Raw genomic sequence first — 24,250 nt, forward strand, 5'->3', positions numbered from 1 at the left:
CTTGAGGGGATGATCGGCCTCCAGTAACGATGTCACGGGCTTGAGGGGCTGAATGGCCACCTCCTTTTCCTGTGTAACAGCATTCAGAGGCTGAATGGCCTTCAATTCCCATACCAGAGGCTTGAGGATCTCAATGGCCTCCTTCTGTTCCCGTCGAACATCCGTGAAGGACTTGCCGCCATTTTGTCCAAGATGGCCGGGGAACTTGCCACCGTGTTGTCTAAAAATTAGAGCCGGACCATTCAGGAGCGAGATTAGAAAACATTTCTGCACACAAAGGGTGGTAGAAATTTGGAACTCTCTTCCACAAACGGCAATTGATACTAGCTCAATTGCTAAATTTAGATCTGAGATAGATAGCTTTTTGGCAATCAAAGGTATTAAGGGATATGGGCCAAAGGCGGGTATATGGAGTTAGATCACAGATCAGCCATGATCTTATCAAATGGCGGAGCAGGAAGGAGGGGCTGAATGGCTTACTCCTGTTCCTATGTTCCTATGATATTATGTATATGGAATTCCGACAGGCATTTGATAAGGTTCCACACAAGAGACTGTTGGCAAAAATGAAAGCGCATGGAACTTGAGGCAATGTATTGACATGGGTAGAGAATTGGTTCGGAGGTAGGAGGCCGAGAGTCGGGATCATGGGTACATACTCCAATTGGCAGGATGCGACAAGTGGTGTCCCCCAGGGATCTGTAACTGGGGTCTCAGCTTGTCATCATATTTATCAATGACTTAGATGAAGGAACAGAGAGTCGTATATCCAAGTTTGCTGATGAGACTCAGTTAGGTGGTACAGTAAGTAGTGTGGAATGCGATTGGAAAGTTGCAAAGGGACATTGATAGATTAAGTGAGTGGGCAAAACTATGGCAGATGGAGTTCAATGTGAGGTAATCCACTTTGGGCCTATGGTCAGGGTATTTTCCAAATGGTAAGAAACTAGGAACTGTGGAGAAGCAGAGAGAATTAACGGTTCATTTACATAAATCAGTAAAAGCTAACGGACGGGTCCAAAAATAATTTAAAAGGCTAACGGAATGTTAGCCTTTATCTCAGGGGGCTGGAATATAAAGTAGTGGAAGTTATGTTCCAGTTATATAAAGCTCTGGTGAGACTGCGTCTGGAGTAACTGCGTTCAGTTTTGGACACTGCACCTCAGGAAGGATAGATTGGCCTTGGAGGGGGTGCAGAGCAGATTCACCAGAATGTTACCGCGGTTAAAAAGGTTAAACTATGAGGACAGGCTGCATGGACTGGGCTCGTATTCCCTCGAGTACCGAAGATTGAGGGGCAGTCTGAGCGAGGTGTTTAACATGTTTAAATGAGTCGATAGAATAAAGAGAGAGAGAATCAATTTCCTCTGGGGAATCAAGAACGAGGGGGACAGAACCTTAAAATTAGAACCATGCCATTCAGGTTCGAAATCAGGAAGCACTTTTTTACACAATGGGCAGTAGAAGTCTGGAACTCTGTCCCCCAAAAGACTGTGGATGTTCAATTGAAGCTTTCAAGACTGAGATCGATAGATTTTTGTTGGGTGAGGGTATCGAGAGATTGGGAGCAAAGACGGGTAAATGGATTTGCGGTTCAGATGATCTCTGATCTAATTGAAGGGTGGAACAGGTTCAAGGGGCGAAATGGCCTCCTCCTGTTCCCAATGGAAATGTTGAGAATATGCTTTATTGATGCTGTGATGCCAGGTCCCACACCTGTCAAAACAAGGCCACATTTGAGAGTTTAATAACTTTGAAATGAACATTTTTCTTTTGTGACTTGTGCAACTTCGATCAATTGAATAGTTATGAAAGAGAATCAATGCCGTCATTCTAATTTCTGGCTGACCACCAAAGCAAAGGTTTCTGTAGTGTAGTGGTTATCACGTTCGGCTCACACGCGAAAGGTCCCCGGTTCGATCCCGGGTGGAAACATTATGTTGGGGCAGATGTTTTTTTCATCTGTGAAAGAGCCGGTCCTGTTAAATTTAACACAAATTCGTGGTCTCACGAGCACTGAACATTTTCAACCGAGCCCTTCAAAATACAGTGTGTAAAATGAGAAGGGATAAAAAGTTCATCGCACAAAAGAAATGATTTCAAACTTCCCTCAGTCGCCTTTCTGCAAAATAACGTTATCGGTTAATTAATGGTGATGAAAACAATGATCGTTTTTTTTTCTTGCCACAGCCTTTCAATTAGTTCATGCGACTAATATAACAAGTGTTCAAAAGTTGCTTTTCTGACCGGGAATCGAACCGGAGCCGCGGCACCCTCTGAAGAGCAAGCACTATTCGGCACTGGATCGAACGAGTGGGCTGGAACCCTTCAAATGTTGCACTGATATCAGGATAAGCGGAAACACTGATACATTGGGAATGAAGCCTCACCAACAGAGGAGCTGCTTTTTCAAGCTAAGAAATACAGCTGATTTTAAATCAGCAAAATTTCACTTCATTAAAGTAGACAAAAAGGCAACTATCTCTGAACTGTCGCCGCTATCTGAAAAACACAGACATTTTATTGATCGGGGAATAATGATCTTGTTCAAACTGTACAAGTTAAAAATCATTTCGAATCTTTTAAAAATAACAATCTGATTTCAAGCATTCTCCAACCAAACAAAATCACCAAGCATTCCCAGGATATTGGGAGATTATGTGAGTGGGTAAAACTGTGGTAAATGGAGTTCAATGTGGGGAAATGTGAGGTCATCCACTTCGGATCTAAGAAAGATAGATCAGAGAATTTTCTAAATGGTGAGGAGCTCGGAACTGTGGAGGAGCAGAGAGATTTAGGGTCCAAGTACAGAAATCATTAAAAGCTAGTGGACAGTTACAAAAATAATTAAAAAGGCTAATAGAATGTTGGCCTTTATTTCTCGAGGGCTGGAAAATAAAGGGGTGGAAGTTATGTTCCAGCTGTACAGAGCTCTGGTTAGAGCCCATCTGGAGAACTGCATTCAGTTCTGGGCACTGCACCTCAGGAAGGATATATTGGCCTTGGAAGGAATGCAGCACAGATTCACCAGAATTATAGGCGGGCTAGAAGGGTTATATTATGAGGACAGGTTGAATAGACTAGGCTTTATTCCCCTGAATATAGAAGATTAAGGGGTGATCTAATTGAGGTGTTTAAGATGATTAAAGGAGTTGATAGGGTAGATGGAGAGAAACTACTTCCTCTGGTGTGGAATCCAGAACAAGGGGGAATAACCTTAAAATTAGAGCTCGGCCGTTCAGGGTTGATGTCAGGAAGCACTTCATTCTGTTGAGGCCTGGGGTGAATACGAAATTTCAAAACGAAGATTGCAGATTTTTGTTAGGCATGGGTATTAATAATTCAGGAAACAAGGCGGGTAGATGGAGTTAAGATACAGATCAGCCATGATCGAATTGAATGGCGGAACAGGTTGAGGAGCTGAATTGTCTAATCCTGTTCCTGTGTAACAGGCTCGTGTGGCTGAATGGACTCATCTTGTTCCTGCATTAACATGCTCGAGGGGCTGAATGGACTCCTCTTGTTCCTATGTAACATGCGCGAGGGGCTGAATGGCATCCAGATCCTTTATAACAGTCTCGAAGGGCTGAATGGCCTCCTCCTGTTCCAGTGCAACAAGCTCGAGGGGCTTAATGGCCGAATCCTATTCCAGTGTAATAGGCTCGCGGTGCTGAATGGCCTTCAGTTCCCGTATAACACGCTCGAGGGGCTGAATGGCCTGCTGCTGTTCCTATGTAACAGGCTTGAGGGGCTGATTGGCCTCCAGGTGTGGTGTAACGGGCTCGAGGGGCTGAATTGCCTTCAGTTCCCATATAATAGGCTCGAGGGGCTGAGTGGCCTCCTCTTGTTCCTATTTTACAGGCTTGAGGGGCTGATTGGCCACCAGATCTGGTGTAAGTTGCTCGAGGGGCTGAATGGCCGCCTCCTGTTGCTACCTTAGAGGCTTGAAGGGTTGATTGGCGTCTAGTTCCTGTATAACCGGCTCGATGGGCAGAATGGCCTTCAGTTCTCAGATAACAGGCTCGAGGGGCTGAATGACCTCCTCCTTTTGCTATTTGACAGGCTTGAGGGGTTGATTGGCCTCAGGTTCCTGTATAACATGCTCGAAGGGCTGAATGGCCTCCTCCTGATTCCATGTAACAGGCTTGAGGGGATGATCGGCCTCCAGTAACGATGTACCGGGCTTGAGGGGCTGAATGGCCTCCTCCTTTTCCTGTGTAACAGCCTTCAGAGGCTGAATGGCCTTCAGTTCCCATATAAGAGGCTTGAGGAGCTCAATGGCCTCCTTCTGTTCCTGTCGAACAGCCGTGAAGGACTTGCCGCCATTTTGTCCAAGATGGCCGCCGTGATTACAGCCATTTTGTCCAAGATGTCCCGCGAACTTGCCACCATTTTGTCTAAAAATTAGATCCGGACCTTTCAGGAGCGAGATTAGAAAACATTTCTACACACAAAGGGTCGTAGAAGTTTGGAACTCTCTTCCACAAACGGCAATTGATGCGAGCTCAATTGCTAAATTTTGATCTGAGATAGATAGCTTTTTGGCAATCAAAGGTATTAAGGGATATGGGCCAAAGGCGGGTATGTGGAGTTAGATCACAGATCAGCCATGATCATATCAAATGGCGGAGCAGGAACGAGGGGCTGAATGGCCTACTCCTGTTCCTATGTTCCTATGATATTATTTACATAGAATTCCGACAGGAATTTGTTAAGGTTCCACACAAGAGACTGTTGGCAAAAATGAAAGTCCATGAAACTTGAGGCAATGCATTGACATGGGTAGAGAATTGGTTCGGGGATAATGGATACATCCTCCAATGGGCAGCATGGGATGAGTGGTGTCCCCCAGGGATCTGTAACGGGGTTCTCAGCTTGTCACCATATTTATCAATGACTTAGATGAAGGAAGAGAGAGTCGTCTATCCAAGTTTGCTGATGAAACTAAATCAGGTGGTACAGTGAGTAGTGTGGAATGCGATTGGAAAGTTGCAAAGGGACATTGATAGATTAAGTGAGTGGGCAAAACAATGGCAGATGGAGATCAATGTGGGGTAATCCACTTTGGACCTATGGTCAGGGTATTTTCCAAATGGTAAGAAGCTAGGAACTGTGGAGAAGCAGAGAGAATTAACGGTTCATTTCCATAAATCAGTAAAAGCTAACGGATGGGTCCAAAAATAATTGAAAAGGCTAACGGAGTGTGAGCCTTTATCTCAGGGGCTGGAATATAAAGAAGTGGAAGTTATGTTCCAGTTATATAAAGCTCTGGTTAGACTGCGTCTGGAGTAACTGCGTTCAGTTTTGGACACTGCACCTCAGGAAGGATAGATTGGCCTTGGAGGGGGTGCAGAGCAGATTCACCAGAATGTTACCGGGGCTGAAAAGGTTAAATTATGAGGACAGGCTGCATGGACTCGGCTCGTATTCCCCCGAGTATAGAAGATTGAGGGGCAGTCTGAGCGAGGTGTTTCACATCTTTAAATGATTCGATAGAATAGAGAGAGAGAATCAATTTCCTCTGGGGAATCAAGAACGAGGGGGACATAACCTTAAAATTAGAACCATGCCATTCAGGTTCGAAATCAGGAAGCACTTTTTTACACAATGGGCAGTAGAAGTCGGGAACTCTGTCCCCCAAAAGCCTGTGGATGCTGGGGCCAATTGAAGCTTTCAAGACTGAGATCGATCGATTTTTGTTGGGTCAGGGTATCGAGGGATAGGGAGCAAAGGCACGAAAATGGATTTGAGGTTCAGATCATCTCTGATCTCATTGAAGGGCGGAACAGGTTCAAGGGGCTGAATGGCCTCCTCCTGTTCCCAATGGAAATGTTGAGAATATGCTTTGTTGAGGCTGTGACGTCAGGGTCATCCCCTGTCCAAACAAGGCAGGCCACATTTGGGAGTTTAATAACTTTGAAATGAACATTTTTCTTTTGTGACTTGTGCAACTTCGATCAATTGAATTGTTATGAATGAGAATCAATGCAGTCATTCGAACTTCTGGCTGATGATTGAACAGAGGTTTCTGTAGTGTAGTGGTTATCACGTTTGCTTTACATGCGAAAGGTCCCTGGTTCAATCCCGGGCAGAAACATTATGTTGGGGCAAATTTATTTTCTCATTGTGAAATAGCCGGTCCTGTTAAATTTAACACAAATTCGTGGTCTCACGAGCATTGAACATTTTAAACCGAGCCCTTAAAAATACAGTGTGTAAAATGAGAAGGGATAAAAAGTTCATCGCATAAAATAAATTATTAAAGTTTTCCAAATTCCCTCAGTGGCCTTTCATTCTGCAAAATAACCTTATCGGTTAATTAATGGTGATTAAAACAATGATTGTCTTTTTTTTTCTCTTCCATGCGATTGATATAACAAGTGATCAAAAGTTGCTTCCCTGACCAGGAATCGCACCGAGGCTACGAAGGGAACAGCGCCAAATCCGAACCACGAGACCACCAGGGAACTCTGATGGTTGTATTATCAGATTCAACATGGAATTCCCTTTCTCTGTGATTCAACTTTTAATTCTTTTTAGCTCCTGATTGCGGATATTCCCGTGTTTCAATAGGAATAAAGTGCAATAGGCTCAGGAAAACCCGGGGAGGTGGCATCCCGCTCACCGAGCCTTTCCAGCAGCATTTATCTCACCAAGCACTGGAGTGAGTGAAACCGTCTCCTGGCGGGGGGGTCTCAATTTGGAAAGGGTGGCGAATGAGGGAATCATTTGTCAGTGAGGATGGCCGAGCGGACTAAGGCGCTGCGTTCAGATCGCAATCTCATTTGGAGGCGTGGGTTCCAATCCCACTTCTGACATCTGCTATTTTATTTGCCGCTTGAGCTGCAGTTGATTTTTCGGCCCAATTGATTTGCTCTTCCCGCAATCACCAACCCGGTCTCGATCCACGGCACGTTTTGACGCCCACCGGCTCGTCCCTGAACCGAGCTTTAAACGAAAGTATGCTGGAAGCACAAGGCGGTCATTCAACAACTGTGGAGAGAACAGACACTTGGGGAAATGTACCATAGGAGCAGGAGTCGGCCATTCAGCCCCTCGAGCCCGCTCCTCCATTTGATGAGATCATGGCTGATCTGTGATCTAACTCCATATCCCTGCCTTTGGCCCATATCCCTTAATACCTTTGGTTGCCAAAAAGCTGTCTATCTCAGATTTAAAATTAACAATTAAGCTAGCATCAATTGCCCTTTGCGGAAGAGAGCTCTCAACTTCTACCATCCTTTGTGTGTAGAAGTGTTTTCTAATCTCACTCCTGAAAGGTCTGGCTCTAATTTTTGGACTGTGCCCCCGAGTCCTAGAATCCCCAACCAGCGGAAATAGTTTCTCTCTATCCAGAAAACGTCAATGACACAGTCAATGAAAAGTGCAGTTCACGAAGGCGGCTCACCAGCACCTTCTCAAGAGCAATTCGAGATGGGCAATAAATGCTGACCTTGCCATTAACACCCACATCCCATGAATGAAGACAAAAAAAGTCGCCTGCATGGCCGACTAATTTCCTGCTGCTAAACGACGGGAAGAATGAAACCATCGGCTTCAGTCCTTTGAACGAACTGTATACACTTGCCGTCGAGCTCAATCCCCACTTGGTCCTCTGCCCCGAATATCCACTACATCAGAAAATGCTCCGTAACATAGAATCACAGCATGGAAACATCATAGAAGGAGGCCATTCGGCCCATCGTGCCCGTGCCAACTCTTTGAAAGAGCTATCCAATTAGACCCGCTCCCCTTCCCTTTCCCCATCGCCCTGCAACATTTTCCCCTTCAAGTATTTATCCAGTTCCCCTTTGAATGTTATTATTGAATCTTTTTCCACCACCCTTTCAGGCAGTGCATTCCAGATCATGTCAACTCGCTGCGTAAAAACATTCTCCTCATCTCACCTCTGTTGCCAATTACCTTAAATCTGTGTCCTCTGGTTACCATCCTTTCTGGCACTGGAAATAGTTTCTCCTGATTTATTCTATCAAAACCGTTCATGATTTTGAACACCTCTGTTAAATCTCCCCTTAACCGTCTCTGCTCTAAGGAGAACAACCCCAGCTTCTCCAGTCTCTCCACCTCACTGCAATCCCTCATCCCTGGCACCATTCTAGTAAATCACCTCTGCACCCTCTCCAAGGCCTTGACATCCTTCCTAAAGTGTGGTGGGCAGAATTGTGTGATGGCCAGCTGGGGTCTAACCAGTGATTTATAAAGGTTCAGCATAAGTTCCTTGCTTTTGTACTCTATGCCTCTATTAATAAAGTCAACGATTCCGAATACGTTTTCGTTTACAATCTCTTCAACTTGTCCTGCCACCTTCAAAGATTTGTGTACGTATACCCTCAGGTCTCTCTGTTCCTGCACCCCCTTTAAAATTGCACCATTTATTTTAAAGAGCTGGCCAACGCACGATGGGCCGAATGGACTCCTGCGATTCCATGATTCCATGTTTTTGATTACACCTCTATGAAGCGCTTTGGGATATCCCCCAGAAGTGGGAGTCAGCAGTTCACTTTCTCCCTTAACTCTTCCATCTGACCTGGGCTGGACTAAATAGATGTTTTCGTGGTGTAATGGTTATCATGTTGGCGTCACACGCGAAAAACTCCCGGTTTAATCCCAGGACAGAAACAATTTGCTGGAACTTGCTCCTCACAAACCTCCAGGCACGAGCTTTCTCTCGTGTAAATTGGGCTGCAATCCTTTCACATTCAACAACGGCTGCACCAGATTCCTCGTCTCATCACCACTGAACACTTTGAAGCAGACTCCAAAAATAAAGTGCGTAAAATGAGAAGGGATGAAAGTCAGAGAAGTTCGCGTCGTTTCGACATTGACTCGGCAAACTTGTTAGCATTTCGTTCAGTGTGAACCAGAAAGTTGTGGGTTTATTAATGGTAATTGAAAGAATCATCTAAGAGACTTGTATAATTTTGCGTAATTAAGTGAACTGTTTTGTAAAAACAAATGCGCTGACCGGGAATCAAACCCGGGCCATAGTGCTGAAAGCGCCGAATTCTAACCACTCGATAACCATAAACCCGACTTATACATTGTCAACAGATGGTTATAAATATATTGGGCTGCAGCCGTGTTAGATTGAAAATATATTTCTGATTTGTAAGATGTAAATGCATTTCATGACTGCTGCTTACAAATCTATTTAGATATATCTTTTAGTTATTCCTTTTTTGTGGGGTATATATTGTAAATGTATTTTCTGGATATTTATTTCTCTCTGTCTTACTTTTCATTACACACAAATACATAACACAGATACACAGAGATATAATGATAACCACCAAGCAGTTACACCCAAATGTATTTATAAGTGTCACAGGTGCAATCATATATATTTATAACAAGATATATCATATTGTAAAAATAATCAAAATAAATTTATAAATGGCACACATAACTTAAACACTCAATTTATAAAGAAGCATGACATCCATTTATACACATCCATAGTTTAAATTTTCACACCGTCCTGTTAGCAGTCCTGAACAAAGTCCAAACACCGAAAGTCTCAGCGTTTTTTCAGATTCTGCCCGTCCTGTTATGTATTTTGAGCATTTCCTTTCCTGTGATGTGATGATTCTGGGTGCCGGGTGTGTGTCATTGGATTTGCTGCAGTCATGCTGCCGCGGACAGGTGAAGGCTGCTTCTGTGGCTGCCTGATACCCGGTGGGAGTGGGCGGGATTTGGAAATCTGAAATAAATGAAATGGTGCATGAGAAACTTTCATAAAGGTAAATAACCCGATCGCTACCATCAGACCTCGTAGCGCAACGTTAGCGCGTCTGAATCTAAATCAGAAAGCTGCGTATTTAAATCACGGCGGGGGTCGCATTTGGTTTTAGCGCTGGTAGAATTCTGAATAATTCCGGAATTCATATTGCATTCCCTTTTTCACAATAAACAGAACCCTGCTCTGAATTCTGCCTCACTAGTTCCCCAGTGTCAGGGAGAGAAGCGTCTGATTCACTCATTTATTTATTGCACGAAACATACACAAACACACTTATGAATTCAAAATCAGCCTGCAGCTCCACACGCACAGAGATAAACGCAGTCAGATAGACAGGGAAAAACCGGGAAAAAGACAAACCGGTTTGTCACAGAATTGCCTGTACCTCCACGGTCGAATGTCAGGGCTTTTGTTGTTCGCTTTCGTTCCACACCCTGGAATTCAGGAGAATCTGGTACATGGTTTGTTGGATAAGGCACGGGCGCGATGGCCCGAATGGCCTGCTTCTGAGCTGTATCCTTCGAAGATTCTGAACTCAGCCCCTGGGAGGGGAGGCCGGTTCATGTGGAAAAAGATCCGGATGAGAATGATCTGATTCATAAAGGGGAGGGAAATTAGGGAGCTCCTTCGGAACATTAATTACTTGAAAATGAAGACATTTTCCAGATTATCTTGTGTGGTTTTGATGAATGAAATGTTTGTAAAAAGGCATCCGTGGAGAAGGATTGTGAGCTTTTAGGACTAGAGGGGAAATGAGGAGATTTTTTTTTTCACACAGAGGGTTGTTCCGATCTGGTCGCCACTCCCTGAAAGGGTGGTGGAAGCAGCTTTCATAGGAACTTTCAAAAGGCAATTGGACAGGTACTTGAATAGGACTGATTTGCAAGGTTACGGGGAAAAGGCTGGGTTTTTTGGACTAAATTGGACAGCTCTTTCAAAGAGTAGGCACGGCAACACGGCCGAATGGCCTCCTTCTGTGCTGTAATAGTCTATGATTCTGGTCCATGATTTTAGTGTGGGACAGGAGAGATGTTGTTTAAAGAGAAGTAAAACTGTCCCAATCAGAGCAGAGAGAGGTGACTGGTCAGTTCCCCTCTGCCCAGTATAAGTCAGCAGCGGTTACCAGTTCGCTTTACACGCGAACGGCCCTGCTTTCGATCCTGGGCGGACAATTTAAGTTGCAATTGCTGTTTACAATCTATATTAATGACTGAGATGAGGGGACCGAGTGCAATGTATCTAAGTTTGCTGATGATACAAAGGTCGGTTGGAAAGTAAGCCGTGAGGAGGACGCAAAGGGAGGTGGACAGGTTAAGTGATTGGGTAAGAAGGTGGCAGTTGGAGGATAAAGTGGGAAAATGTGAAATTGTCCACTTTGGTAGGAAGAATAGAAAAGCAGAATATTTTTTAAAAGGTGAGAGTCCAATAAATGTCGGTATTCAGAGGGAGTTTGGTGAACTTGTAAACAAATCACAGAAAGTTAACATGCAGGAACAGCAATCAATTAGGAAGAAAAATGGTATGTTGCCCTTTTTGAAAGGAGGTTGGAGCATAAGAGTAAGGAAGTCTTGCTGCAATTAAATAGGGCTTTGGTGAGAACACACCTGGAGTACTTTGATGTCGTCTACATGGATTTTAGCAAGGCTTTTACAAGGTCCCAAATGACAGACTGGTCAAAAAAGCTGCGATTGCACTAGAGAGGGTACAGAGGAGATTTACGAGGAGGTTGCCATGGCTGGAGAATTTTGGCTGTGAGGAAAGATTGGATGGGCTGGGGTTGTTTTCTTTGGAACAGAGGAGGCTGAGTGGTGATTTAATTGAGGTGTACAAAATTATGAAGGGCCCAGACAGAGTGGAGGCGAAGGACCTATTTACCTTAGCAGGGAGGTTAATAACTTGGAGGCATAGATTTTAAATGATTGGTGGAAGGATTTAAGGGGAGCTGAGGAGAATTTTTTTCACCCAGAGGGTGGTAGGGGTCTGGAACTCACTGCCTGACTGGGTGGTCAAGGCAGAATCCCTCGTGACATTTAAAAAAGTACTTGGATATGCACTTGAAGTGGCGTAACCTACAAGGTTAAAGACCGAGTGCTGGAAAGTGGCATTCGGCTGGGTAGCTCATTTCCGGCCGGTGCGGACAGGATGGGCCGAATGGCTTGCTTTTGTGCCGTAAGTTTGCTGTGATTCGACAAAATTGGCAATTCTTTTTTGTAACAGCATATTCCCAACCCAGGCCGCCGTGATGAAAACACCGAAGCCGAACGACGAGGCCAGCAGGGAAGGCATGTAAGAGTGTTAAATATATCAGGGAGTGTTTGCATTCGGTACAATTAATATTTCAGCTCCCAGTTACTGCAGATCAGGGATCAAAACCTGACATCAGCATCAGGACGCTCAGAATATATTCTTTTTATTCGTTCATGGGATGTGGGCGTCGCTGCCGAGGCCGGCATTTATTGCCCATCCCAAAAAGCCCTTGAGAAGGTGGTGGTGAGCCGGCTTTTTAAACCGCTGCAGTCAGTGTGGCGAAGGATCTCCCACAGTGCAACTAACTAACAGACAAAGCACCGGTGGGCGCGCCGGTTGCAGGAGAGCTGGTTGTCGGTGATATCGATGCTTTGAGCGAGACCAGACCGTTTCCATGTTTCCACAAACAATGTCCCATCCTTTATTTCTGGAAAAGTAACACTGATAGTGGTCAATTGCATTTCTGTGGCTGCAAAATGAAACTTTGGGTAGGTGACACGCTGCTTTAGTGTATCTTGCAAAAAAAATGTCCAGACGGTCTCTGTGGCGCAATCGTTTAGCGCGTTCGGCTGTTAACCGAAAGGTTGGTGGTTCGAGCCCACCCAGGGACGAAAATTGCACCTTTTTCGTCCCACTTTCGGATTCATTGCCTCATTCTGATAGCACTGAAGCCGGTGCCATGTTTCAATTCCTGATCAGCAGTCACTGGGAGCACTTTAAATGGCTCCGATCTCTTCATCTCATTTCAAGTTTTCTAATGTGTGATTTGGCTGCAAGAAAACACTCTGTGAACAATGTGATCTGAGCATGCCTGATTCGCCATAATTTACACTGCGGTCGGATATCAGGCACATGAAAAAAAAACAGTGAAATGTTTGTGTCGGCGCGATGCTCTGAGATTCCCTGCCTGACCATCACCACCTGTCCTTCTCTGCAGCCTTCCGAAATACAGCGCAGTAAATGTATCCCTGTGAAATGAGCTCCTGGACAGTAATACGGAAATTAGTTTGGCTGAGGGGTTATATCCCTAACACGAGGTTGGAGGTGTCAGGTTTCCGTAGTGTAGTGGTTATCACGTTCGCCTCACACGCGAAAAGTCCCCGGTTCGAAACCGGGTGGAAATATTTTGAAACGTTGTCCCCATTAAAAATGATTAAATATTGAACGATTCACATTGCTGATTAAATGTGAACAAAGTCCATATCTCCAAGCCCTGTTATTGGAGTCCGCTGAGAGCAGGCGATGAATGCCAGCGTGATATTGGGGGTGAAGGCTGCTTCCAATGCTGTCTCATTACCGGTGGGATCTGGCGGAGATTTGATAAGCCTCATCCATTCAACCAATACATGAAACGGTGTTTGAGAAACATTCAAAAATATAATAACATCCAGGAGCCTGTCTTCAGAGTGCGTGGCGCAAAGGTCTGACTCCGGATTAAAAGGCTGGTGAACTTGATTCAGCTTTCTGAAATGTACTTGTCCATCCTTCAGAGGTCATGGGAAATATGTTTTTTGCCTTTCGAAAAAAGACGCGAAAGTTAGAGACATGTTTTGTTTTCAACACGGCTGGTGAAATGGCCAGACGATCATAAATTCGCAGTCGCCTTTGAAACATTTAAAGACGACTACCTAAAAATCACTTCGTGCAAATTTAAAATCACGGTTCCTATTTATTTCGGTCTGAAAGAAATAACGATAAACGTGTCAGTCAGTGCCCGCGGTGAGACGGTGATGAACTTGTTTGTTGCGAAGTTCACCGCTGGGCTAAAGTTGACGCCGTTTCAAGGACGCGAACCCACTCAATGCAAAGGATGAGCTCATAACCAACAGGTCCCGTCAACGTCAAACACCTCCTTTCTTGTTCAATGGAGGGAGCAGAGGCGTGTACATCATCAGACGCCAGCAACTTTAAGAAATGGAACAGATAAAGGCATAGATGCAAGTTCCAAATCTTTTTAATGCAAAGTTATTTCACTTTATTTAAAGTGCCGTGAGGCTAAAAACGGGTCCGAGATCATTTGCGTTCACTCGTGACTTGTTTTCCAGTGTTTGTCCGTCAGGTTTGCAATTCAATTTGTATTGGATATTGAAGATATTTCAGGATGATTGCACAACATACCATGTGTAAAGAAACATCTTGATAACTTCAATCATCACACACTCTACATCGACGCTGCAGAGGCCCCAGCACCCCTTTCAATATTGTTTTTCTTAACTCACAGTTTTCAAAAGGGAATTGGATAAACGCTTGCATCAAACTTTTTCAGGGTTATGGGGAAACAGCAGGCGAGTGGGACGAACTGGACAGCTCTTTCAGAGAGCTGGCACTGGCACGATGGGCTGAATGGCGCTATCTTATTCTATGATTCTATTAATAGATCAATTTCCGCCTTTCACTGAGCCTCCCTAAATGGAGCGCAGTAATCGTGTCCCTGTGAAATAAGCTCCTGAACAGTAATACGGAAATTAGCGTGGCTGAGCGGTTTGAAACTCTGGTTAGGCACCTAACAGGAAATTTCCTCTCTAAGATTGATTAGTTTATCAATTATCTCCCCCCTTTCGATCTTAAATGTCTTTACATATCTTTTTGATCTCTTCTTCTACTGTCATGCCCACAATACCAGTCTCCCTGGTAAATACTGAAGCAAAGTGATTATTTAATATTTCTGCCATTTCGCTCTCATTGCCTGTGAGTTTGTCGTGTGTCTCCCTTAGTGGCCCTATTATCATAGAATCATAGAATCATAGAAGTTACAACATGGAAACAGGCCCTTCGGCCCAACATGTCCATGTCGCCCAGTTTATACCACTAAGCTAGTCCCAATTGCCTGCACTTGGCCCATATCCCTCTATACCCATCTTACCCATGTAACTGTCCAAATGCTTTTTAAAAGACAAAATTGTACCCGCCTCTACTACTGCCTCTGGCAGCTCGTTCCAGACACTCACCACCCTTTGAGTGAAAAAATTGCCCCTCTGGACCCTTTTGTATCTCTCCCCTCTCACCTTAAATCTATGCCCCCTCGTTATAGACTCCCCTTAAGAGACATGTTTTGTTTTCAACACGGCTGGTGAAATGGCCAGACGATCATAAATTCGCAGTCGCCTTTGAAACATTTAAAGGCGACTACCTAAAAATCACTTCGTGCAAATATTCCTATCGTAAATTTTCTTTGGCTGTTGATGTGTCTCGAATACTTTGCTTTTTTTGATATTCCTTTTTTGCCTTTCCAATAGATCTTCAGACTTCTTTCCCAGTCTTATCACATTCCCCTCTCTCCTTTATTGGCTAGTGTGTGCCCTTTTCTTCAGTTTAAATTTTGCCCTTGTTTCTTTATTCATCCTTGGTGTGTCATTTCTGGCTAGTTTGTTCTTGCTTTTTAGTGGGATATATTTCTCCTGGACTCTATTTATCACCGTTTTAAATGTTTCCCACTGCTGTTCTATTTCTTTGTCCAGGTCATTAATATGTCAAACATATCACCGTTTGAAACTTCTCAAGTCACATTTCCATGACAAAGCCAGTTGCTTTTGTGGGAGGAGCAAATCAACTTGGTCGAAAAATCAGCTGCAGCCCAATCCACAAATAAAATATTTTCACGTCTTCGTAAAAATAAGCAATGTCAGAAGAGGGATTCGAACCCACGCCTACCAGAAGAGATTGCGACCTGAACGCAGCGCCTTAGACCGCTCGGCCATCCTGACTACAAATTTAACGTTTCATTATGCATCAATTCTGCACCGTTGGCCAGTGAACGCAACATAAAAGTTTTAAATGATACTCGCCCAACGTGGGGCTCGAACCCACGACCCTGAGATTAAGAGTCTCATACTCCACCGACTGAGCTAGCCGGGCCTGATGGTACATCACCGCCTTATCTATTATTGCAGCAAGCAGGAGAAAGACTCCATTTCAAATTATTGGAATCAATTCTGAGTGACAGGATCAACTGTCACTCCGAAAGGCACGGACGAATCAAGGACAGTCAGCATTGATTTTTTAAGTGGAGGTCGTGTGTGACTAACCTGATTGAATTTTTCGAGGAGGTGACAAGGAGGATCGATGAGGGTAGCGCAATTGATGCAGTCGACATGGATTTTCGCAAGGCTTTTGAAAAATTCCCACATGGCAGATTGGTCAAAAAAGTAAAGGCCCATAGGATCCAAGGGAATGTGGCTTATTGGAGCCAAAATTGGCTCAGTGGCAGGAAGCAAAGGGTAATGGTCGACGGGTGTTTTTTGTGGCTGGAAGACTGTTTCCAGTTGGGTGCTGCAGGGCTCCGTACTTGGTCCTATGCTTTTTGTGGTATACATTAACAATTTGGACTTAAACGTCGGGGGCATGATTAAGAAATTTGCCGGTGACACAAAAATTGACCGTGTCGTTGATAGCGAGGAGGAAAACTGTAGACTGTGGGGGGTTCAGGCAATTTTCTGATAACAAAGCACTCAATCTATCTCTGAATGAATTTTGAACTAATACGTGTGTTTGACCCAGCACAGGCACGATGGGCCGAATGATCTCCTCTTGTGGACGAACATAATACGATGATACCAAGTGTTGTCAGACAGAAAAGCAACATATTCCAAATAAGAGCAGAGAGAGGAAACTAGTCTAACAGCATAACAGCAGGGTGAGATATTGTATTTGAGAAGGATGAGGAGGGTTAGTTTTTCAAGGTGGTAGTCACTTAGGGTATCATTTGTGACTTTGATAAGGACCATTTCATGCTGCGACAGTCTCTGGCACTGTGTGTGAGTGTGGGATTCATTCTGTATCTGTCAGTCTCTGGTACTGTGTGTGAGTGGGGGATTCATTCTGTATCTGTCAGTCTCTGGTACTGTGTGAGTGTGGGATTTATTCTGTATCTGTCAGTCTCTGGTACTGTGTGTGAATGTGGGATTCATTCTGTATCTGTCAGACTCTGGTGCTGTGTGTGAGTGTGGGATTCATTCTGTATTTGTCAGTCTCTGGTACTGTGTGTGAGTGTGGGATTCATTCTGTATCTGTCAGTCTCTGGTACTGTGTGTGAGTGTGGGATTCATTCTGTATCTGTCAGTCTCTGGTACTGTGTGTGAGTGTGGGATTCATTCTGTATCTGTCAGTCTCTGGTACTGTGTGTGAGTTTGGAATTGATTCTGTATCTTGTCAGCAGTGTGTGTGAGAGTTTGTGATTAATTCTTTATATAAAACTGTGTGTTAGTGTGGGATTCTTTCGGTATCTGTCAGTCTCTGGTACTCCATGTGACTGTGGGACTCATTCTGTATATACAGTCTCAAGTACTGTATGTGGGAGTTGAATTCATCCTATATATGCAGTTACTCATACTGCATGTGATTGTGGGATTCATTCTGTATATACAGTCTCCAGTACTGTATGTGGGAGTTGAATTCATCCTATATATGCAGTTACTCATACTGCATGTTAGTGTGGGATTCATACTGTACCTGTCAGTCTCTGGCACTGTGTGTGAGTGTGGGATTAACTGTGTGTCTGTCAGTCTCTTGGACTGTATGTGAGTTTGGGATTCGTTCTGCATCTGTGAGAGTTGGAGTCATTCTGTGTCTGTGTGTCTCTGGTACTGTCTCTGAATGTGAGATTCATTCTGTATCTGTACGTAATTATTCTCTCAGATTAAATTATGGTGTTCAATATTGCAGCTTTTATATCTCAATGTTTAAATAGTTTTACACCTTGTTTAATTGGTAAATATGGACATACTTTCGGATTTGATGCTGGAGGTTTTAACCAGATTATTTGTGCGCTTTTTGGAGTACTATTAAATCTGTATCTCTGTGAGTACTGTTGTGGATGATAATGTATCTTTAAAACTGATAAGGTGACATTTTTGAATTGGTATGTAATGTGTAGATCAGTCTGTAGAAATGGAATTGATACCGTATCTTTCAGTCTAATATTGTATGAGATTTTTGGACTGGTATGTAATGTGTATCTCAGTCTGCACTAATAGAATTGATACTCTATCTTTAAATCTCATTCTCCGAGTTCATTCTGAACAGGTATCTAATTTGTCTCTCAGGTTTACTCTCTTTCAATATTTCTCAATCTGATACTCTGCCTGAGTTTTGGACTTGTGTGCAATTTGTATCATATGATACACATTTCGAATGGATATTCCATGGATTAAAGTCATGTGTGTGAGAGTTCTGGGCTAGTATTCAATTTGAATCTCGGGGTACATTATTGGGATTCATTCTGTACCTTTGAATCGGGTACCATGTGTGATTTCTATCTGGTATTTAATTCGTAGCTAATGTTGCTCTATTGTGAGATTGACACAGTGCCTTTCACTCTGAGAGTGTGATTTTGGACTGGGATTTTTGTATCTACCTGTCAGCGGGACTGAGTTAGGGGGAAATGGAACAGTGTCTGCCTCACCTACTCTGCTTGACTGTTGGATTGAAAATGTGTCTCTGGAAATTGTGATCATTGTGGGACTGACTACTCCTGCTGTCTGAGACTGTGGAACTGATGACCTGTCTGTGTCTCTGTGCTCTGTGAGTGATAATATACTTACTGTGTGTGAGAAGGAGCTGGCTGTACTGTTCCTTCTGCCTCGGGTGGAGGAAGCATCACATTTATTCTGGATCGTTCAAGAGTTTGCCTGGAGAAAGAAAATGATCTCTTGTTACTCAGGAACAGGTGAGGTAGAAAATACAGAAGTGATCAGTTTAATATCTCTGTTAATGATCATTTTGAATATCCACAAATGAAATCCAGTGATACAAACAGTGTCAGTGTCTGACTCCACTGCAGTACTGCAGCACTCAGCTTCTGCATACCAGGTGTGTTGGGCTGTTTTACAACAATTTAATGACATCCAGACACGGCCCAACCCCTGCACCGATCCATGAATGGGACGACCCGATGTAGCAGGGACCTTTGTACAGGTCAGGTTTCTAATCCCCTCTCCCATGGGACTAACCGTTCAACCGAAACCAAACAGCCGCTGTTTAAAATGTGTCCTTCACACTTCTCACCTGATGCCTGCAAGAGATGCTCTTTGTATAACTCCCCACATCCTTACTGTCCGGCTCTGTTTCCACTCTTCACTATCCAATCACAATAAATAGGGTGAGGCTGGAACTAAACCAGGGCCATTCATTACTGGTTTGGGGAGAGAAAGCAGCAATGATTTTAATAGCAGGTTCTTCCCATTCTCTCTCCCTTCCCCTGGACACACCCTGTACACACACAGCCCGAGAATGACCTCTCCCTTCCCCCCTCTCAATCCATGTTCAGGGACCAGTTCCTGATCCACTCCGCCTCTTACAAACAGCCCCCAGGACTGCCCCTGAACTTCCCCCGAACTCAATGCCGATCTCTGAGCCCACCCGCGGACACGGTCCCGAAGCGATGAGCTGCTGTAACGAGGCTGCTCTTTGCTCCCTTCCCCCGGGGGGCCGTGATCTCTCCATTCCCGCCTGTTTTAAACCATCTTCTTCCGCTCACTGAGGGAATGGCGCCCACAATTCCCCAATTGGAATTTTTCCGAGTCTGAGCAAAGGAAGTGGGGCTGGGGGAAATGTCAGAGGGAATGGGGTCCACAGGCAGTGCAGGAACAGGAACCCGAATGGGAAACAGATGGGATTCCACCAGTGCCTAACGCTGGAATCCAGACTGACTTTACAATCTCCAACTATTAAACTAGATGTTTCCATCCCTGATGTTTCGCTCGGGGTCTTTTGATGGTAAAGAACCTTTCAGAGATAAAGTGAGCGGCTGTGTAATCGGCCAATGGATTCTCTTCATTCATGGCCCCTATAATGTGCGACTGAGAGAGGATTTCTCAAACCAATCCTGGAGAAACATGGGAGGAAAGTGGGAGTCGGTGTATTTGCTGGGACCGTGTAGGGTTAATATCAGGCAGCAACAGTCGCAGATTAATTTAACCGGAGTGAAACTGTAGGTCACTGAGAGTAATATCGAACAGCCCTGAGCTGTAAAACTGCAGATAGTACAACAGGCATTAGAGGGTTAAATGTGACCCATTGTTTCTGTCCCTCTCTGTACTGTCCCTGAGTGTGGGATTAATAGTGTTTCTGACCCTTGTACAATATCAGTGAGAGATGAGATTGCATCTTCTGTCTCTCCAACGCGATCTTTCTGGATAAAATCGCACTTTCCCGGTCAGTCTGGAACTAATACTGTTAACGTCTGTCTGTCACTGTGTCTCACCGCTCTCTGTCTCTCTCACCGTGTCTGCCTCCCTCTCTCTCTCTGGTGCTGTATATGAAGGTGGATACTGTTATTGAGCGTGATTTGGACACAGATCGGAAGTGTAAGACTGATACTGTCTCTCTCTCTCTCTATTGCTGGACATGAAAGTGGGATACCGTCTGATATAAAATAGAGAGAATGAGATGTCCGGGCCGGGCCTCACTGTAACTGGGGATGTTTCGGCTCCAGTCCCAGTTCATGGTCATAATCCTTTCACAGATTCAGGTCGAGAGTCTCTGTGAGACGGTAACACTGGCGGAGAAACTCCGCGTCATAACTCAAACCCCAACAGATGAGATTCTCCAAATAAGCTGCAATAAGGTGTTTGTAAAACGCTGAACCCGTCTGGGAGGGGATGTGTGGGGAGATAGAACAGGGAAACAGACTGAAATGGAGGAGCCGAGTTGACTTGTTATTGAATGGACTGTATTTAGGCAGGAATATTAACGATTTCTCATTGTAACGGGGCTTATTGGAAAGCTTCTGGTTTTTGGGAATCCTTGAATATGAAGCCCGGGTCTGTCAGGGTTTGTGCGGAGCGCTGAGGTTCGGTTCTATTATCGATAAACGGTTTGAAACTGTCGAATGGAGAGAACTGGAGGTGGAGCTGGAAGATCAGAGGCCGCTCTCCGCTCTGTCACTCTGACTGTCTCCTCCCCTCCCGATTTCTCTGTTTAATCCCCCATATGGAACCAAAGCGGGTCGGTGGACTCTAAACACGGTTTACTCGTTAACAGGTCGAAAGGCGAGTAATGTTCCTGATCTCCTGGGCACCAGGCAATTCACTGTTATTTGTTTCTGTACAGAGTTACATTTCAGTGATTCCCCAGTGAGTTTGATGCGTTATGTAAATAATCCAACAAAATAGAACAGAAACGGAGCGAAGCGCTGAATTCCACAGATGTAGAAAGGTTATTCGAGCAGTTCTGGTGATTCTTTACGAGCCCAGCATGGCAAGTAGTTTAAATAAATACAAGAAACCTGGTGATGTGTGGGCTGGGGTCTATAAGTCACCGTTTAAAGTACCGGACTGTGGTCACTGCCCCGACTCCAGTCCCATTAATTCCTCATCTCGTCCACAACGAAACAAAAGCAGCTCAAAGCCACACTGGTAGCATGATATCAGGGTATCCCTTCAGACAGTAACCAGTCCTTTCACAGATACAGAGGGTGGCTCTGAAAAGAGCCTTTACATCGAGTTACATTGAAACTACAGCACAGAAACAGGCCATTCGGCCCAACTAGTCTATGCCGGCGTTTATGCTGCTCATGAGCCTCCTCCTTCCTTACTTCATCTAACCCTATCGGCATATCCTTCTATTCCTTTCTCCCTCATGTGCTGATCTATCTTCCCCTTAAATGCCCCCTATGTTATTTGCCTCAGCTGCTCCTCGTAGTTGCAAGTTCCACATTCTAACCACTCTCTGGGTAAAGCAATTTCTACTGAATTCCCTATTTGATTTATTAGCGACTATTTTATATTTATTACCTGAAGGTTTGGACTCCCCACAAGTGGAAACATTTTCTCTACGTCTATCCCAGCATACCCTATCATTATCTTAAAAACGTCGATCAGATCAACCCTCAGCCTTCTCTTTTCTACTGAAACGAGACCCAGTCTGTTCAGTCTTTCCTGATAAGAATATCCTCTCATTTCTGGTATCATCCTTGTGAATCTTGTTTGCACCTTCTCCAATGCCCCTCTGTCTATAATATGGAGACGAGACCTGTTCACAGTATTCCAAGTCTGGTCTAAACAAGGTTCTGTACAAGTTTAATATAACTTCTTTGCTTTTGAACTCTATCCCTCGAGAAATGAATCCTAGTGTTTGATTTGTCTTTTTATGACCTGATGAACCTGGGTCGCTACTTTCAGTAATTTGTGTATCTGTCCCAAGAGATCCCTTTGCTCCTCTATCCCGTTTAGACTCTTATTATCCAAGCAGTGTGTGACCTCCTGATTGTTCATTCTGCAAGTTTATTAATGTCCTCTTGCATTTTGATGCATTCTTCCTTTGTATTAACTAAATCCCCCAATTTGGTGTCGTCCACAAATTTTGGAATTGTACTTCCGATTCCCGAATCCAAATCGTTCATGTAAATTGTGAAGAACAGTGGTCCCAGCAACTGGAACTCCACTTCCCACCTTTTGCCAGTCTGAGTAGAGACCCTTAACCTCTATTCTCGGCTTTCAGTTTTGAAGCCAACTTACTATCCATTCTGCCACCTGACCTGACTCCACGTGCTCTGAACTTAGCCATGAGTCTACAATGTGGTACATTATAGAAGGCCTTCGGAAAATCCAAATATATCACATCTACTGCATTAAACTTGTCTACACTTTCTGTTCCTTCTTCAAAGATTTCAATAAGGTTGGTCCTGTCCTTTGGGTTATCAGATTAAGCCTTGGCCGGTTTATTTGCTCTTGGAGCTCACAATGCTGGTTTTCTTCGGCAGCAGCACGGCCTGGATATCAGACAACACCCTGAGTGATGGTCACCCGTCCCAGCAGCTTGTTGAGCTCCTCGTCGTTGCGGATGGCCAGCTGCAGGTGTCTGGGGATGATGCGGGTCTTCTTGTTTGTCCAGGGCCGCGTTGCCGGTCACCTCGAGGATTTCAGCCGTCAGATACTCGATGCACAGCAGCCAGATAGACCGGGGCTCCGGCACCCACACGTTCAGCATAGTTCCCCTTTCGCAGGAGCCTGTGAACACGGCTCATGGGCAACTGCAGTCCGCCCCGGGATGAGCGAGACTTGGCCTTGGACCGAGCTTTACCGCCGGTTTTTCCTCTTCCAGACATTTCCACAATCTCACAAACACTTTCACAAAGAATGAAGAAATCCTCCCGCACTCGCCCTTCTTATACCTTCTGGAGGAGTACAGTGGGGGCACTTGTGATGAGTCTCTCTCAGAGTGTTTACACTGCCCGCTCACCCTCACTGATATTCTATCTTTGAACTGCTGTAATATTGTCCTTTAGTAATATTGCTGCTCCTCCTCCTTTCCCTATTTCCCTGTCCTTTTTAAAGTTCTTATGTACTTGAATATTAAGCTGCCATTCCTGTCCAGTTGGTAGTCAGGTCTCTGTAATGATTTAATGGAATTATTTAACTTTACTCAAAGGCTGATGTGAGCTGTGGTAAAATGTATTTCCAGCTGGTCAAGTATTGCAGGTATCGACTGTCTCTTCAGTCCGATATAAGGTGAAGAATTACTGGCTGGTGTGGAATTTCCATTGATTGGGGGTTGGTGAAATCTACTGGGCGGAAACAGGAACTGCAACAGAGCGAGAAAGGATCCGTCAGAAACCAGTGAAAATGAAGAACAAAATCCAACAGCCTGCAGTGTCTGGTCAGGATCTGATGTTTGGGAACTATTTTATTGTTGATTATTTTCAGCGGTGGTGGTATAGTGGTGAGCATAGCTGCCTTCCAAGCAGTTGACCCGGGTTCGATTCCCGGCCATCGCAATTAAGTGTTCTTATTAGTTTATTTCCATTAGAAACTCTTAAGTTTACAATCGAATTTGATGCAGTTCAGTTGGATCTTGTTTCCAAGACAGAATCGAGTGTAATTGCAGTAAAATGTTATCAACCTTCATTTATTTTCCCTATCGAAGGAAAAGAGGAAAAACATGCTGGAAATACTGATTTGCCAAGGGTCGAATGAGAGTGAGGAAGGGAAATGATCTGTTAGCCTTTTTTGGAAGGGTGTTGGAATATAAGAGTGAGGAGGTCTTGCTGCAATTGTAGTATGAGGAAATATTGTGCAAAATTGGACAATATTGGTTGGAGTTTAGAAGAATGAGAGTTGATCGCATTGAAATGTATAAAATTCTTAGACGGCTTGGCAGTGTGGATGCTGAGAGTCTGATTCCCCTGGCGGGAGAGTCAAGAACGAGAGCTCATACTCTCAAGATGAGGGGTCGGCCATTTAGGACCAACATGAGGAAACATTTCTTCACTCGAAGGATTGTGAATCTTTGGAATTCTCTACAACC

General features: G+C 44.4%; 7 non-coding genes across 7 annotated transcripts; 5 read left to right on the top strand and 2 right to left on the bottom strand.

Moving 5' to 3' along the window:
* Positions 1-1,862: 1,862 nt before the first annotated feature.
* trnav-cac (transfer RNA valine (anticodon CAC)) lies at positions 1,863-1,935 on the top strand. The gene has a single exon. It is a non-coding gene; the product is annotated as a tRNA-Val (tRNA).
* Positions 1,936-6,024: 4,089 nt separating this feature from the next.
* On the top strand, positions 6,025-6,097 carry trnav-uac (transfer RNA valine (anticodon UAC)). The gene has a single exon. It is a non-coding gene; the product is annotated as a tRNA-Val (tRNA).
* A 6,447-nt stretch (positions 6,098-12,544) lies between these two features.
* trnan-guu (transfer RNA asparagine (anticodon GUU)) lies at positions 12,545-12,618 on the top strand. Its single transcript has one exon. It is a non-coding gene; the product is annotated as a tRNA-Asn (tRNA).
* A 440-nt stretch (positions 12,619-13,058) lies between these two features.
* On the top strand, positions 13,059-13,131 carry trnav-cac (transfer RNA valine (anticodon CAC)). The gene has a single exon. It is a non-coding gene; the product is annotated as a tRNA-Val (tRNA).
* A 2,496-nt stretch (positions 13,132-15,627) lies between these two features.
* Positions 15,628-15,711, bottom strand: trnal-cag (transfer RNA leucine (anticodon CAG)). Its single transcript has one exon. It is a non-coding gene; the product is annotated as a tRNA-Leu (tRNA).
* A 78-nt stretch (positions 15,712-15,789) lies between these two features.
* trnak-cuu (transfer RNA lysine (anticodon CUU)) lies at positions 15,790-15,862 on the bottom strand. The gene has a single exon. It is a non-coding gene; the product is annotated as a tRNA-Lys (tRNA).
* A 7,786-nt stretch (positions 15,863-23,648) lies between these two features.
* On the top strand, positions 23,649-23,720 carry trnag-ucc (transfer RNA glycine (anticodon UCC)). Its single transcript has one exon. It is a non-coding gene; the product is annotated as a tRNA-Gly (tRNA).
* Positions 23,721-24,250: the final 530 nt, after the last annotated feature.

Source organism: Heptranchias perlo, unplaced genomic scaffold (genome assembly GCF_035084215.1).
Source record: "Heptranchias perlo isolate sHepPer1 unplaced genomic scaffold, sHepPer1.hap1 HAP1_SCAFFOLD_129, whole genome shotgun sequence".
Lineage (NCBI taxonomy): Eukaryota > Metazoa > Chordata > Chondrichthyes > Hexanchiformes > Hexanchidae > Heptranchias > Heptranchias perlo.